At 38.2% G+C, this 16,872-nt stretch overlaps 1 protein-coding gene across 5 annotated transcripts in view; it reads right to left on the bottom strand.

Annotated features, from left to right (window-relative positions):
• Positions 1-8,895: 8,895 nt before the first annotated feature.
• Positions 8,896-16,872, bottom strand: part of LOC120423422 (uncharacterized) — a 206,576-nt gene continuing 198,599 nt past the window's right edge. For all 5 annotated transcript variants that reach the window (XM_039587226.2, XM_052706086.1, XM_039587227.2 and 2 more), the window contains one exon: positions 8,896-11,822. The gene's annotated coding sequence lies outside the window, so the exon portion shown is untranslated. The remainder of the gene's footprint in view (positions 11,823-16,872) is intronic.

Here is a 16,872-nt window from a genome sequence, read left to right as displayed (position 1 = left end):
GAACACCAGCGACAGAACGAATACCATTAGGTGGCACCTTTGCCCGCTCTACTCTACAATACTGAAATATAGTATTTTTTAAAGGAAATTTTCTGATCATTTCAAAAGAAAATATTTTCAAAGGTGGCAAGCATGGTCACGGCAGCTAAAATAGACTATAAAACAATTCTAGAGTTTTTTTAATAGGTCCTATAAACATATGAAACACAATAGCTTATAGGACCTTTTCAAAAAAAAAAAAAAACTCTAGAATTTAATGTTATGTTTTATTTTTCATTTTTAGACTTTGTTCAATGTTCTCCAAAAATCATGTTTATTGAAAATCACTGCCAAATGAATTTTGACCAATTTGTGCCATAGCCAGGATTACGAGGTCAAAATTTGAAAAATCTGGCAGACGAAAATCTAGCAACTCTGGATGGTGAAGGGGAGGGAGGATATAAATTAATTCAAATGTTTGTAGAATGTAGATTGTTTTACTGATTTGATTGCCTCAAACATGTTGAATTTTGAGAATTTACATCTTTTTTAAGAAAAACACATTCTTTTTTTTTATTTTCAATAAAATTCGTTCATTTTTATCAAACAGTTGTTCATGATGGGTTCTATCCCATTCCCCAGAATCCCATTCCCCAGAATTCCATTCCCCACACCCAAACGGCGGTCGCATGATTGTGATCCATAGGGACGTGGCGTTACATCGTGCTGCCATCTGGTTTTTTTTTTAAGTGCAAGAGTGGAAAAGTGCTGAGTCATCGTCTAAAAATAGACGGCGTCCTATCTCGCCCAGCAAAATGAAGTCGATAAAGTAGTCGGTTTCGATGAGAAAAAGTGGAAAACGTGGTCTAAAAATAGCGACGCCATCCCCCTATGGCGGCATGAAAGTATATCAGAATCTGCATGAAAACTGTCCTCATGCATTTTTTGCGATATAGGGGTATGACATTTTTGCCCGTTACCGACAATGATCGACATTACCGACGGCTTTTTGGTTGTATTTCACATAAAAAAACCCTAAACAGAACGAGGATTGAACCACCAACTTCTTGGTTATTGATCCGACACGCTACCACCGCGCCATGGACGCTTGATGAAAAGTGAGTGAAAGAGCACCAACATGTTCTTCTCTTTAGAGTGTTGCTCGTGGACGGGCCAGCATTATATGTGTTGGTGAGAACTGCAGATCGCTGTAATGTTTACACGCGGGCAAAAATGATCTAGGGGCTTGCTGCAAAAAATGTTATAAAATGTGACATTTTCTGCAGCAAATCCACTGTTGCAGATTTTGAGATATATTTTTCCTTTGGGTGCAGAATGCCATTCCCCAGAATGCCATTCCCCAGAATGATCCATTCCCCAGAATGACCCATTCCCCAGAAATATTTAGGACCTTGAAAAACATGTTAAGTTTCCCATTTGGTATAATTCCATTTAGCATAACGCCGTTTGGCATAACATAATTTGGCATAATGACCCATAATGGTCAATTGGCATAATGATATTAAATTTTCAACATTAATTCAATATTAGAATCGCTTTAAAGAAGACATCGTGACTTGTGATAACTGCTGACACTAAGTTATTTTTATCATTCTTTAAGAAGGGAAAACTCTCTTTACTATGGATAACTGCTAAAGGAAAATTCAACTTGTGTCAGCATGCTGCAGTTATGAACAAGTCAAGGGAGTTGTACCTTCCTTAAAGAAGCAAAAATACAACTGTAAAGGGAAACGTCAACTTTTGCCCACAGTCAGACAGTCACGAGAGTTTTCCCTTCTGTAAAGAAGGGAAAATTCTACTTCAAAGGGAAATTTAAGCTTTGGCAACAGTACTGCCAGACCAGAGAGTTTTCCCTTCTTTAAAGAAGGCAAAATTCAACTTTAAAGGGAAAATTAAACTTTTGTCAGCAATTACCACAAGTCAAGAGAGTTTTTTCCTTTCTTTGAAGAAGGAAACATTCAGCTTTTATCAGCAGTTATCACAAAAAAGGCGAAATACGAACACTTCACACTTCAAAACTGTTCACTTATTGAAATAATGTACATTCATAATAAAAATAAAACTTTTCTGGGGAATGGGTCATTCTGGGGAATGAGTTTCTGGGGAATAGAGCTATCTAAGGCAGATCTCACACACACACTAGCAAACCATTTGCTTTGCTGGCTGGTACAAAATTTAACCTCAATCTTTTTCGTGTACGTACACGCAATACATGCGCACGTAGATAACTCTATGGCATTCTGGTGAATGAGATTCTGGGGAATGGGATTCTGGGGAAAGGGATAGAACCTTCATGATGGGCATAACGTGAAAAATCTAGCAAAATCTGGCAAAATCTGACAAAATCTGGCATAATCTGTCAAAATCTGGCACAGAGAAGGGTGAATATTCATTCTGACTGTCACTTGAAAATCTCGCTCTCTCAGATTTATCTGTGTATATGTGTACTTGTTCATTCTCATAGGAATTGCTAAACGAGAAAAAAAATTTAAAAATAAATAAACAAACTAACAAACAAATTTTATAAGCAGCACGATCACGACGATGTGTTAAGCAATTATTGAAGCTTTTCGTTGCAACATATAAATGACAGATGACACTAACCTGTAATAAAATAAGTAATAGTTTGTAGAAATGTACAATAATTTAAACAGCAATTTTATAAAGATGCACATCATTGCACCCACTTAACTGTTGTATTTACATTTTGGCATCCCATTCACTTCCTGCTGTTTTCCTTCCTTTTAATGATTATTGAGTTTGTCCCAAGCACACCAAGAAACAAGATTCCACTGAGAACCGCCAAAGTTCCAATGTTCTTCCACCCAGTGTTTCTCGTTTACCCATAAAGCTTTAGATTTAATTGCTTTCTTTTTAACGACATCTGTTGTGAGTTTGGTTAAAATCATGTCCCGTCCCTCCCATGTGTGCTATTTTGCCGATGAAAATAAAAGAAAACCCTACTGATTAGCTGCTAACCACCACATCGCCGCCTTTTCATTCAGTCCCAACACGTCGTCGTTCTTCCCAACAAAACTGCATCCTGCATCCCATCATTTCATTCAGGTGGCGAAGAGGTTCGGTGTTCACATTCTCAATCGCTCGGGACGTCGCTTTCCTCGCTTTTCATGTGCAAAGCCATAATCATGGGAAACTTTGGTACAAAACTTTTCCTCTCGAGGAGCTCTCCGGTTGGAGAAAGTGCATGTTAAACGTTTTAAAATATCTACGCCAATCAATAAGTTTAGCATCTTTACCAAAACTTTTAACCGACACTGCTTGGGAGCAGGACTGCTGTTGCTTGCAAACATCCAGCAAAGCACTAATTTGGAATTGAAACTTTTGCACGAGGAAAAGTTTTTCCTCCTTCCAGGGTGGTGGTGCTTGCCGCCCGGAGTAAAGCGGAACAATGAAACACTTGAGCACTGGCACTGCTGCACAAAAGGTGGAAAATGAGTACACATTTCCTTACATGTTCATCTTCCGAAATTGACGCGCGACTGTCGAAGGAAGGAGAGGCCACATCGCCAGCATTTGGAAGGGTTTTGCTCGGGAGATCCGCGCCGGAAGAAGAAAAACTCGTTACGTTTTATTAGATCTCGATAAGTTGTCGCATCGTTTGCCGCATCGAAAATTTGAGATACGTGATATCTGCTGGCCCGATTGAACCTGTCTTTCAACGTTGGCTGCTCTAGGTTGGTTTCGGAGTTTGGAACTTGTTTCACGTTTATGAGCCACACAGAAGACATGTGTAATTTTCGTACGAAGATGGGTTTTGTTTAGAGTTTTTGCAGTAAGTGGAGCGATTTTATGTTTTTCGCGTGAATCCAGTGTGATTGGTCAGCATAGTTTTCAGTATGACTAATAATAGAAAAAGAAATTAGCCGAATACTTATTTGTTGTTCAAAACTGAATGCTTCGATTGGGAAAAAAATTAAACATTAAACAGCAGTAAACTGCCTATGTTCGCATAAATGTCTTATATGCATATTTGTCTATTTGGAGTTTATTACTTGAATAGCTTTTTTTTGTGCAACTTTATACTACATCAATAATACCCACTACAATAGCACCACTTTTTTATAGCTGGTATGTCTCGGGACCAATAAGCCAACAGCAAAAATGAGGTATCAGAGATTCCTGAAAATAAAATACGTATTCGGAACATTAATTGCGTATCCATCAAAATATTCTGGGAGGTCATTTCGATGGAGAAGCATGATACTTTACGTACGGTTGATGTATCGAAACCCGTTTTTTTTTTTCAAAAAATCATATCTCAGAATCCTGTAAATGGATATTCTTCATTGGTTTGGTTCAGCTGATCTGAATATGAAAACTGTGGTTCTTGCAAATATTGTTAACATTCCAACGCCCAAGGCTCCAACAAAGTTGGAACAGTAACTTCAACTCAATGGTTCTCGGGCATAACTCAACCAATCAAGATGATTCTTCTTTCTGGACAGTGATTTGTTAGGATGTCTAGATGATTCTAGAACTTTGCAGAACTTAATTTGATCAAATCTGTAATTTTTGCGATCAAAAACATTTCGCGTGTAAAAAAAATCGCCGAAACTTCCGCGGAGGCAGTCGTTTTAAAAAAGGTGGAACGATCTTTTCGCGAGTTGAAGTTACCGTTCCACCTTTTTTGGGAGGCTTGGGCGTCCGTGTAAGTTTCAAATAGGACTACCGTATTCGCCAAACAAAAAATACGATTTAATTTTTTTTGGCCATGGAACTCCCATGGAGCACTTTTGATTTGGATCCTGCTGTGTTGACGTGGAATCGCTTATTCAAAGAACGCACGAATTGGTGGTGTTTTGATTTTCATTCAAATAAGCCTCTGTTATTTTTCGTTACAGCGACCCAGGAAGGTACTTTGTATTTTGCTAAAAAAATGTTACTTTATAATATTGTTTTTTTTATTTGTAGAATTCATTTTCACAGTTTAGCAGAAAGAAATAATGTAAAGTCACAATTTAAGCAACGAGTATCACAAAATCATTATGACAGTGATGCCAATTTTAAGAGATATTAAACAACCAGAATTCATAAAAATATACAGATTATTTTATTGATAAAGTTTCTAAAAAATTACGATACAAAATTTGTTTTGATCTCACAGCATAAAAAGAAGTATTCTAGCTGCGTGTAATAGGCCTGGGTGTAAGATAAATCTTGCATTATTTTATGAAATTTTGTGTAATATTACACCCTGAAAATGTAGCCCATCAGTATGAGAAACTTACTTGACCGAAATGTCAAGCTCATATATGCGTTTATTCATTCTATTTTTCATTAGACCGATCCATTCTTCATCAGGTGCCAGTTTTTACTGTTGGTGCTGGGTTTGAATCTCGTCAGCTGCATTTTTTTGTGTTTACAAAAATTGTACATGCAGTGTGTATTATAAAGTGTCTTTTTGCCGTATTTTATTCAGAAATTTGGTTGAATTTTATTCCTTGAGTCCCCCATTACAAAAAACTTAGCAAAAAATTTAGCCTTACATTTACATTTACAACTCAAAACGGCGCACAGTGGGCGAAATGGAACCCAAAATCGGACTTAATTGAACGCGGCTGGTTCCCTGGTATGAAAATAAGTGTTTCTTATGTAAACAAATCCGGGGAATCGATTGGTGATGGTTCCATCCACCGCACGAAACGGCAAAGGTTCCATTTTGCCCAAATTCACCATTTTTTATATTTTTCCTTGAAAATCAGTCTGAATTTAGAGCGGAGGATTTATGTGGCCATCCAAAATGCACTTAACTTATGTAAAAATGTCCCAGGAATCCAGTAAAAATAACCACTTGCACCGCAATAATCATCTAGGGTCCATTTAACCCCAATTCCGCTATAAAAGCATTTTTGGCCGTTTTAAAATGTTAAGTTAGATTTTAAAAATCTGAAAATATTTCAATCGTAAAGATCAGACAATTTTACATTAGAATGATGATTTTCACTTGATAGTTTGACACATTTATGTTGATAAAAATTAAAATTATGTAAAAGGCAAAAAAAATTACAAAAAATTACAAATGTAAAAGGCAAATTAAATTATTACACTTTAAAAAATAACTCTGCAAAGTTAGAAAAAACACGAAATTTTAAAATGAAAATTTTTGTTCTAAATGAAAAAATGACCCATCTGGGTAATGTAGATTCAAAAAGTACATTAAATTTCCCATAAAATGACATGTTCCAAAAAATTTTAAAGTCGAGTAACGGAAAATGGGAGAATTTTTAAAACTTTTTTAGTGTTTTTTTCGATGAAAAATACGTTTTTTCGGAATTCTGAGTACGCCATCAAATCGGGCGTCTAATTTTACATAAAAGTCTCTTTGACACTAAATTTCTATCTCATCACCGTTTCAGGCTGCAAATTATTGAAAAACACCTCTTTTTTCGCATGTTCAAAAATGGAAGGGGTCGTACCGCCCCTCCGTCACGAGATATCAAAAAATGGACCTCGGATTCGTGATCAGGGATAAAAGTTACCCCTTCGGACAAAGTTTCACGCAAATCGAAGAGGGGTCGGGGCAACTTTTCCCGATTTCGTGTGAGTTGGTAGAGAATTACCCAATACAGACCCATTTTCAAGGAAAAATATTTAAAAAATGGGGAATTGGGGCAAAATGTACCCTTTGCTGTTTCGTGCGGTGGATGAAACCATCACCAATTGATTCCCCGGATTTTTTTACATAAGAAACACTTATTTTCATACCAGGGAACCAGCCACGTTCAATTAAGTCCGATTTTGCGTTCCATTTCGCACACTGTGCGGCGTTTTGACCGTGTCTGGATCAAAGATGCTACATATACTTTTATCGGATTCCTCTGACAATTTAACACCACACCACCAAAAAAATGAGACGTTGCCGAGATATATTTTTGTATAAACAAAAACAGGGGTTTTAGACACGCCGCGCGTTAAAGCCGAAAATGACGAAAACGAGAAAAATCAACTTATTACACTAAAAACACGATAGCTAGAGTTTTATGTTTACCAAAAGCTTTTCAATTACAAAAATAAAAAAAATGGTTTTTGCATAAATTGACAAAGATGATAATTTTAGGGACAACCCTAGCACGGCGCAGGCAAAAAAAAACGGGAATTTTTATTTTGGCCAGGGAACCCCCATAAAAATATTGTGCGCGATCGGAGAGCTTTTTTTTCGGTTAATGCGCTTTTCAAATGGAATTGCTGTATAACTAAATCATTTTCACTTTTTTTTTTGTAGCTGCTGGTACCCCAAGATTTTTTTCAAGCTTTATTTGATATAAATATTTTTTTTTTAAATATTTTAATGGTCACAGTGTTGTAAAAATATCAAAATATCAGCTCTCAGGATCTACAATTATCAATCATGAATATTCTTCTCTCCGTATTGATATTGCGATTGACATTTTCCTTTTTTCTCTCATTCCCGCTTTCACGATCATCCAACCCCAAAAGCGTTGACCCACAAAAGCCGCCACAAAACCAAATGCGCAAGCGCGGTTTAACGGGACGTCATGCTTGGTCGGCTCGGAATCACCATCTCGCGTTCTTTCATTGCAGTTTTCGGAGAGATTGAGAGACTCATCGGTGAGAGCGCATAGTCGAAGAAAAGGGCAGTGATAGAGAGGGAATGACATTGCTGGGAATCACGAGACACAAGAAGAGATCAGTGACGGTCGCTATACTCTCGGATGTTTTTGGTGCAGAGATAATCAATCGATAGCTTTTTTATCACTCATTTGGAACACTGAATGGTCACGTAGGTTTTCAGTTAAAACACTCTAAAAGCGTAAGTAAACGTTACGTAAGTAACGTAAATTTAGTGTTTTTAAAGTGTTAAAACTGAAAAGGGATCATCCACAAACCACGTGGACACTTTTTTGGAATTCTCAACTCCCTCGTGGACAATTGTCTATACAAAAAAATCCTTTTTGTATAGAGCGTGGAAAAAGTAAATAAAAGGCCAAGAAAAGAAATAAACAACTAAATTAAAAAAAAATAATGTGGACCACAAATCCTGTGTTTGTCATCACGATCGAAAAAAATGAATTACAAAGATAAAAACGTTACTTAATCCACCTTAAGGTGGTTGGTGCCTTCCTCGCATTCATGTTGTATTTTAGGTTGTATTTACAAATTAATTTAAGAGTTTTTTTTTAATTTTTTTTTCATTTATTTTTTATAATTATTGATTTTACTTGAACAGCAATTTTCAATTATTTTTTTTACCAACTCTCCAAAATAAAGGAGAAAAGTCTCATGAGTTATAAAAAAAAAAATTAAAAAGTTCGTGTAAATCTTTGTCGAGACAAAATGATGCAGCAACATAATTAATACAGATTTTTACAGAAGAGACGCAGACACTGCTTAAGCAATGTGGCAACCGGGCGATACGCTTGCAAGGGGGTGTGGCTGCCAAACCCTCGCGAGGACCAGAATCCCTACGCATGCTGCGCGACTCTCGCGCGTAAGCAAAAAGATCCGGCCTTTGAGGTTATGCAAAAATCACCCTTTTTTGCAGCTACAAAAAAAACTTTTTCTTGGCATAACTTTAAAAGTACTTCATTAAACAGAATAAAATTTAATAGGGTCTTAGGGGACCCCAAAACGAACAGAATAAGGTGGATCCGGTTAAAATCGGTTCAGCCAGTTCTGAGATAATCGTGTGGAAAAAAATCATGTCTACACACATCCCCACAGACATTTGTTCAGAATTTGATTCTGAGTCGATAGGTATACGTGAAGGTATATCTAGGAGTCGTATTTAAGAAGTTCATTTTTCGAGTGATTTTATAGCCTTGCCTCAGTGAGGTGAGGAAGGCAAAACAATGTTGATTCTTCAGACAGGGCTAAGCTGGGAACTTTCGGAACGCAGAAGAAAAAGTATTATCCTTGATTTCAATAATTTATTTCTGACCCCTTCAATCTGAATTTACACTTTTGGGCTGATTTACATCACAAAATTACGAAACAATCACTATTGTTTGCCATCCTCTGCATGTTTCCCACCGGAAACATCTTCGTCTCTGTTATTCCGCCTTTTTGTTTTCATGTTATCGTTCTTAGGTTCCTTAGCGATTTAAAGACAAGAAATTAAAGTCCTACCAACTAGAAAAAAGAGACAACGTTCGTTCTGGGTTTTAAATATCTTAGCGACACTTGTACCTAAATATGCTTGAAATGAAAGAAAACAAATTTCGGTGAATTCTGTGATCATTTATAAACTTGGTTTATTTCACTTCTGTTTTCTCCGCGTGTGTGTGAGTTTACTCGACTTCGTTCCTGTATTTGTGATTTGCACCATTATTCGTTTTATTTTACAATAAATCTACTTTTTTCACAAAACCATCGGGATGGTGGTTTTGCGATTTCTGATCGATTACCATTAGTTTTAAGACAAAACGTAGCTAGGATGATGGGGTAGGGGTAGAGAAGTGACGGAGCAAACCAGAGCTTTATTTATTTACAGCTTTACAGACACGCAATGACTGTGATACCGTCAGTGGGGTTGAAAGAATACCATAACATTATATGCTTGGCTTTTACATAACAAAAATAAATTTAATAAATTTGTCACCTTATCCCAATCCAAATTCTTCTTGGTTGGTGTTAAATCCTGCACAAAATTTCTTGGCTGAACGTGAGTCAGGTATCACAACGAAATCATATCGAAGATTTTTTTTTAAATTTAATTTATGAACAACATTTTTACTAATTAGAGCCAGGAGAGAATTGATGGTTTGCCTGCCTTCATTCCAACTGACGGTATTACAAAAACTTTACGTGGATTTGTAATTGCATTTGTTCGTGAACGTTGCGTGAGGGAGGGTGTTACAGTGAGTTGCTTCTTTTTACTCGTTTTTTAGAATGGAAACGTTTGATTAAATATTTACTTTTGGCAATGGAAAACCCTAATTTGTTCAATACCAAATCAAGGAGATCAATGGTTCAGATTCAAATCAAATATCACCATTTGCATGATGAGTTAAACTCGTAAGTTGCTACTCGGTAGTGAGCAGAACTTTCTGGAATAATTTGGAGGTCTTTTTGAAAGCCAAATGTCAGCAGGTTCAAGAACAACAAAAAGTTACAACATGAATATCACATTTCAATTGCTAAAAACATCATCCATGGGAGACATTTTTCGTTCGTTTTTAAGCGAGCTCAAAACAGGGAGTTTTTTCTTAAAACGTTTCATCTTGGCGTATTTGAAAATTTACAATTAACCTATTGTTAACGTTGATCCTAGATTACATGCTACCGTTTTTTCTTCTGTGTTGCATGACTGTACATTAAATTACAAAATTTAGGGTTAATAAAAGATAGCGCCTACTGCCAGCCTCCTAAAACTGAATCAAAAGGCTTTTAATGTTTTTAACAAGTGAACACCGGTGATAAGGAAAACTTAAATAAAAGCAGGATGAACAAAACAAAATAAAAGGTAGTCTCTCTTCCAACAAAACTGTAGAAAACAAACTTGTAGGTTATATAGTATAGTCTGAAGATTAAAACATAATAGGATGATGAAAACCATGTAAGGTACGTAACGCAATAAATTAACACCTTTCTTTACTATCTTTTCAGTGGGTTTTCTCGTCGATCTACCAGCAATGATCACAATGACTGATGTTGTGTTCTTTCTTTCTTAATTTGTACGGAACCAACTTCACCAAGCAAAACAAAAAAAATCTCTCAAAACGACAATCTTTTCTGCTTACTCAACGGTTTCTTAGGCTTATCTCATTTCCTTTGTGGATATCACAATATCACAGTTCAATCTAAGGCGTCATCCATAAAGTATGTCACGCAAAAATCGGCCAAAATTAACCCCCCCTCCCCCCTATGTCACACTTTGTCACACAAGGTTGAACCCCCCTCAAAAAGTACGTCACATTTTGCCAGTCCCCCCTCCCCTTGTTTTCGATGGGATAATTTTGGTATTTTTGCCAATTTTGATATGAAAAAAATCAATTGTCTAATTATTATTTTTTAGAATAAACATTGCGATATAAAAAAACAGTTTTGTATCTTTAAAAAATAGAAGATCTGGTATAACATTCAAGTATTAAGAAATCTTGAAAACTTTTTTTCACAGCTTTGTATCTAATAAGTTCAAACAATTTAGATCAGTTTTCTTATGAACACCCTGCTTTCAAAGCATTGATTTTTATCGAACAAGAATTTGCTTAATATTGAAGTTCAGGCTGAATAAAAAAATGTGACTGTATAATCAATTATAATGCGATACTTCTAAATAATAGTAAGCAAACAATTCTATAAAAGAGGATTTAATTTAATTGTGTACAATTCGAATTAACATTATGCAATCATAAAAAAAACCTAGCGTGATGTCACAGTCTCGAAACCCCCCCCCCCATCGTCACATCTTGTCACACCTACGGTAACCCCCCTCCCCCCTCCCCCCCTAAGAGCGTACGTACTTTATGGATGACGCCTAATGCCAACACAACATTTCCTAGCGCCAATCATTGTACATAACCTAATTAACACTCTTGTGGGTGCTGTTGCTCACTCCTTTGCCATTCGTAAGCGTGTGTGGTGGTCCGGTGGATTCGAAATTCGTAACAATATCACACGCAGAAAGCAACCCAAACCACGGTTGGGATGTGCGCGTGTGTGGGTGTTCATATTTTTTAACAGTTTAAGTGTAACTTTTGTACATAGTTCATAATTGAGTGTTTACAGCTTCACTGATTTTGGTGATTTGCATTTTTGAAATAAGTCTCGTGGACTCGAGGGGTTTACTGGAAGTAGCCAAACGATGAAATTGATGCTGGATTTGGATGTCTTAGCGGCATCTGTAATGATGATAAGTTAGAAAAGAAAATTAATTAGTGTTTGCCCAACTTATAACATAAACAGCTTCTTTCGCTAAACCCATTGTAAGAAATTCAATAACACCAACATAAATTAATGTTAAAAGAACCTCAAAACTCTAGTTGATTATAAGAAATTCGAATTTGTGAACAGATCATAAATTGAATTCAACAACACCATATAAGTCCGGACCTAAGGGACCATTCATAAACCATGTGGACACCGCGGTTTCAACGCTTCGCCTTGTAGCCTCTAGAGAAATTGTTCCCAAAGCCACCTCCTTGGAACTGCTGGTATGCAAAAATTGTCAAATATTAACGAAACGACTGACAGAGAATTTCACCTAAATGCTCGAGTTAATCCCATTTGAACTTGTTCCTGCTCAAGGTTCAATGAGGGGGTTAATCAACGCTCTCTAATTAGAATAATCTCTCTTGTGAGCATATAGATCAGGGGGTTTTCAACCTTTTGGACCAGCGGGCTAGATCTGATTTTTCTAAAGCAGTGGCGGAACCAGAGAATGATTAGAAGAGAGTGGGGAGACTTGATCCCCTTTTTTGTATCTCAGAGAACTCTGTCTATTTCTCACAAAACTATGAACTTTTTGCATGAATTGAAAGCTTAAACATTCAACTATGTTTGGCTAATAAGGGTTTTTAAGCAGATGAACTTTCAAATCATGCCAAGCGTTTTAAAAAAATATTTTGAACCGGCCTTTTTAAAATTTTAGGGGTAACTAGATCCCCGTTCTAACATTTTGAAGAAATCTTATGCAAAATGTTTCTTATTCATCCAAACTATTGGTTTTCTATAAGTTACAGCAATTTCACATATAACCTGTACGTTTGTGTTTTAAAATGTAACATGTTTAGTTTGTAAATTATTTAAAACTAAAAATATTGTTATTTAGACCAAAATTTAGCATGTTTACAAAAGCTGGTAATTTTTGTTTACAAAACTTTAGAAAAATGGTTCAAACTGCAATAAGTCAAAATTCAAACCATCCACATTAACGACCCCCGGGTCTTTTGTGGTCTCTATTGCAAGTTTCTGCTCGAACCTAGGAGTCCGAAGGCTTGAAACTCCAAGGAACCTTCCACCCCAGTGTTTGAACTGACGACCTTTGGATTACGAGTCCAACCGCCGCCAGCGATTCCACCGGAGTAGGCTTGGTCTGGTGTTTGTACTGATGGCATGGAGACGACTCCTACACCTTGAATGACTTAACGGCCTAACAACCAAGGCCGGGACCGACATTTTACTTCCTCATCCGATGGAAGGTTGGAGCAGATGGGAATCGAACCCAGAATCATCCGCTTACAAAGCGGACAGCGTAACCATTCAGCCACGCACTGCAATAAGTCATGTACAACTATACTAAAGGAAACCATGTACGAAAAACCAAACCAGTTTATAAGGCTTCCAGTGACTGTAAAAATTCAGGGATCAAATCTCCCTGAACGCACTTTTTTAAACAATTGAATGTAAAAATAGTATGACGATAAATTTAACGTCAAATGCGTAAGGGTTCTGTAGTCTCTTGGAGGTTTTTTGTGTTCTACAATGAGTTTGAGTCAATTTCTCACAACTTTCTAGAACAAAGCTATTTTCTACCCGCATGCTGCAGAGATACAGCATTAAAAAAAAAAAAATTTCAATTCACTTCGCTTTACCTCTTTTACATTTTGAAGCAAATATTTTTGCTTTTGAAGCTATTTTTTTTGGGAATCACCCAAACCTGTTTCTACCCCTTCCACCCCAAAGTTCGAACTGGCGACCTTTGGATTGCGTGCAGACTTGGTTTGGTGTGTTGTTTGTACTCATACCAGGGAGACGACTTTTACACCTGGAATGACTTACCGGCCTAACAACAACCAAGGACGTGACCGACGTTTTATTTCCCCATCCGAAATAAAAATAAAAACTTTTTGGTAAGCCTCGATTCTGTTATTTTTGATACAGAAAAGTAGGCTATTTCGTCGTTCATTAATGACAGGAAAAGTAAGTAGTTTCACGACGGAATTGCAAAAAACCATTTTTTGTAATTCCGTCGTGTAACTACTTACTTTTCCTGTCATTCTTGAACGACGAAATAGCCTACTTTTCTGTACCAAAAATAACAGAATCGACTAGCACTTTTCAAATTAAATGCTGAAAAGATTGCTGTAAAGCACCCATTTCAGTGCTGAAAAGTTGAACTTTTCAGCACTTGTTTCGAAAAGTAACACTTTTCAACATTTTTATGATTTAAACGATTTATTGACAAAATACATGAAAATTCGACTTAAAATTTCACTCAATGGGTGTTTTTCGAAATTGCAAAAAATGTTGTATGGCACTCGTTGCAAAACTTGATTTTTTCAGCACTCGTCGTATTTATCCAACTCGGTGAACCTCGTTGGATAAATGTACGACTCGTGCTGAAAAAAATCCTCTTTTTGCAACTTGTTGCATAAACTACTATTAACGGAACCAATTTCTTAAGCTGAAAACCATGAACCATAAACCATTTCATAACTAAAATCATAAAATAACTACTTTGTAATATGTACATGAAAAGTGCAAACATACATTTATACATACATGTATTTCAAAAACTCGCAATAAATATTTGAAAACCTTCAGTTGCAATCTCATATAAAAAATATTTCTGTATGTATGACCCCCGTCTTGGCAGAACTTGGTCATAGGGGGATGGCGTCGCTATTTTTAGACCACGTTTTCCACTTTTTCTCATCGAAACCGACTACTTTATCGACTTCTTTTTGCTGGGCGAGATAGGACGCCGTCTATTTTTAGACGATGACTCAGCACTTTTCCACTCTTGCACTTAAAAAAGTCGAGAGAATCGTTCCTTCAAAATTTATTGAGGGCTCAGGGCCAAAATCGAGAGAATAATGCTACCAACTCACACAACACCATCAAAACGAACGTGTTCATTTGTTAATTGTAACAGTAAATGTCCAACAAGTGTCGTACATTGACTTCTAACCACTCCACAGTCAACAAGCTGTGGTGGCCGAGGCAGTTGAGTCGTTGGGTATGTCTGTCAAAGGTCTCTGGTTCGATTCCCGTGGTCGACACTTTTTGTTTTTTGTTTCGACGGATGAACTTTTTTTGAAAATGAACCTCGAGGGAATAATTCTTTCGCCCATCTCGAGCTGTGTTCTCTGTATCCGTGGATGGTACCACTATTCTCTCGGCTCGAGGACATCATTCTCTCGGACGAGCGCTGCCCAGTTTTGGGTGTAATATAAATGTAACCTAGTTCTTCGTTGCTTAACGAATTTTACCTTAAAAACCGGACATAAATCAACAATTTTTTTTTAAATTTTAAACTTTATTTCCCACCTCCGTGTACGCACGAGTGCAAGCAGCAGTCAAGTGCCCAGTGCTCCATCGTTTTTTCGAAATTTTTCGCCGTAATTTACAGTGATAAGCCGCGAGTTTGCTCCACCAGCATGCCAAGGGCCGGCCGTGGCCGTGGCAGTTCGAGTGCGGCCTCGAAAAACCCGCGAAGTTTGTCTACCGGCCGTGTGCAAAAAGGTAAACAAACCAACGCCGTGTCGACCGCCATCGCGCAGGGGAGCGTGACAAAAAGTTACTACATCCCGGATATGTTCCGAGATCACCAGTGCGAACCCGTTCCGGTACTTCCGGTGCCACAACCAGTGGCACATCAACATCCGCCAACATCCCCATCAGGAACGAGTTCCAGATGCTGAGCGACGACGAAGAAAACAACAACAACAACACCGACGGTAGCACTACCGACGACGACGACGACGATGATGGTCGTGCACGGAAAAAAGTGTCGACGTCAAAAAAGAACAATTCTCCTACGGAACGAAGACCACCTCCAATTTTTGTTTTGGACACGTTGGCGGACGATGTTGACGAGTTGTTGGAAGGCCTCGGATATTGTCTGAAAATCGGTAAGTCGGCAGTGCAAGTGATCACACTGAACAGAAAAGATTTCGACCTGGTGCTTGAAGAACTGAAGCGTAGCAACTTCAACTTCTACACATACGACCCAGAGAAGCCCCCTGTTAAGGTCGTCTTGCAGGGTTACCAAGACCGTCCGATCGCCGACCTGAAGCGACACCTCTCGAACGCCGGAATAAAGCCACGGGAGATAAAAGTACTCTCGCGAAAGACAACAGTCACGGGTACGCATACCCTGTACCTGTTGTACTTCGACCGCGGCACCGTCAAAATTCAAGATCTTCGGTGGACTAAGACGTTGGACGGTTTTTGGGTAAACTGGCGGTTTTACACCAAGAACCCGACGGACGTAGCGCAATGCCACCGTTGCCAGAAATTCGGCCACGGCTCGCGGAACTGCAACCTCCGGCCCCGCTGTGTGAAGTGCGGTGAGTCACACCTCTCGGAGGCGTGCGCACTGCCACGAAAGGTGGACTTGGGGGACAAGGCAGACCAAACCAAGCCGCGCGGATGCGTCGCGCGCAAGGCCTACCTCGAGGAGCAGGAAAAGAGGAAGAAGAAAGCCCACCCTCCTCAGCGAAGTACGAGCGCAGCCGTTCCTGCAGCTGGACAGCGTACGGTTCCAGCGAACAACCCAGTAATCCCTCCTGGATGGGGGCGGTCGTTTGCCAGCATGGTCGCTCCCGGTAGCGGCGATGCGGCCCAGCAAGGAGTTACCGGGGAAGATCTCTTTACCCTACCGGAGTTCTTTGCTCTCGCGGGGGAGATGATGACGCGGTTTCGGAGCTGCCGTAACAAGGCGGAGCAATTTCTGGCCCTCGGGGAGCTGATGATCAAGCACATCTATAATTGATTATTTTTGTCTGTGATCTAGTTTTAAGCTTTCTCTTTATCTATCCTTTTCTCATTGCACTTTCTGTAAGTTTTTTGAAAACTTTTTCTTACTCTTGTCTATTCCATAGTTATAAGTAATAATTTTTCGATTGAATTACGATATAAAACACAGCTGAAAGGAACACCAAAACTCTGTGATATACCTAAATGAACTCATTGTAACTTGGATTATTCACAAATAAAACCGAATTG

This window comes from Culex pipiens, chromosome 1 (assembly GCF_016801865.2).
Source record: "Culex pipiens pallens isolate TS chromosome 1, TS_CPP_V2, whole genome shotgun sequence".
Taxonomy (NCBI): domain Eukaryota; kingdom Metazoa; phylum Arthropoda; class Insecta; order Diptera; family Culicidae; genus Culex; species Culex pipiens.
Note: the sequence above shows the minus strand (reverse complement) of the source record. Positions and strands in the feature narration are given on the sequence as shown.